At 47.8% G+C, this 871-nt stretch overlaps 1 pseudogene; it reads right to left on the reverse strand.

Annotated features, from left to right (window-relative positions):
- Positions 1 to 871, reverse strand: LOC118577724 (annotated as a pseudogene).

Below are 871 nucleotides of genomic sequence, written 5' to 3' on the forward strand. Positions count from 1 at the left end.
TTACTTCTCTGTTCCATCAGAAGGTCCAAGTCTTTTCCTGAGTCTCCTCATGGCTGACTACATCTCCTGGTTCCTCAGAGTGTAGATCAAGGGGTTGAGCAGTGGGGTGGTAACTGCAAATGACAGAAATGGCTTTATTCCTGGAAAGGACAAACACAAAAATGCAGGGCACAAAGTGCAGGGTGATTACAGTGATGTAGGAGGTGTAGGTGGAGATGGCTTTCTTCCTGCCCTCTCCTGACTGAGACCTCAGCAACAATAATATGATCATGTATGATACCAGAAGCAAGAAAAACCACAGTGTGGTGAGCATCCCATTACTGGAAATCATCAGCAGTTCCAGTACAAAGACATCTGTGCAGGCAAGTTTGATGACCTGGGGGACATCACAGTAGAAAGTGTCAAGAACATTAGGTCCACAGAATGGAAGCGTCAGCAAGAGAGAAACCTGCACGATGGAGTGGACAAAGCCTCCCATCCAGAAGGCCACTATTAAACCAATGCAACGGCCCCTGCTCATGATGGTCACATGGTGCAGGGGTTTAGAGATGGCCACATATCAATCTAGAGCCATCACTGACAGAGAAAACACATCCACTCCTCCAATAAGGTAGAAGAACATCTGAGCGAGGCAGCCATTGAAAGAGATGGTCTTTCTGTCTGAGAGAAGGTCCACCAGAACCTTGGGGGCAGTGATGGAGGAAAAGCAGATGTCAGCAATAGACAAATTCCTGAGAAAGAAATACATGGGGGTGTGAAGGTGGGCCTCACAGGTCACGGTGACCATGATGAGAAGATTCCCCAGCAGAGTTGTCACATACACCAGGAGAAGGAAAAGAAATAGCACCACGCCCACTTCTTGACTCTGGGT

Source organism: Onychomys torridus, chromosome 1, assembly GCF_903995425.1.
Source record: "Onychomys torridus chromosome 1, mOncTor1.1, whole genome shotgun sequence".
NCBI classification, from domain to species: domain Eukaryota; kingdom Metazoa; phylum Chordata; class Mammalia; order Rodentia; family Cricetidae; genus Onychomys; species Onychomys torridus.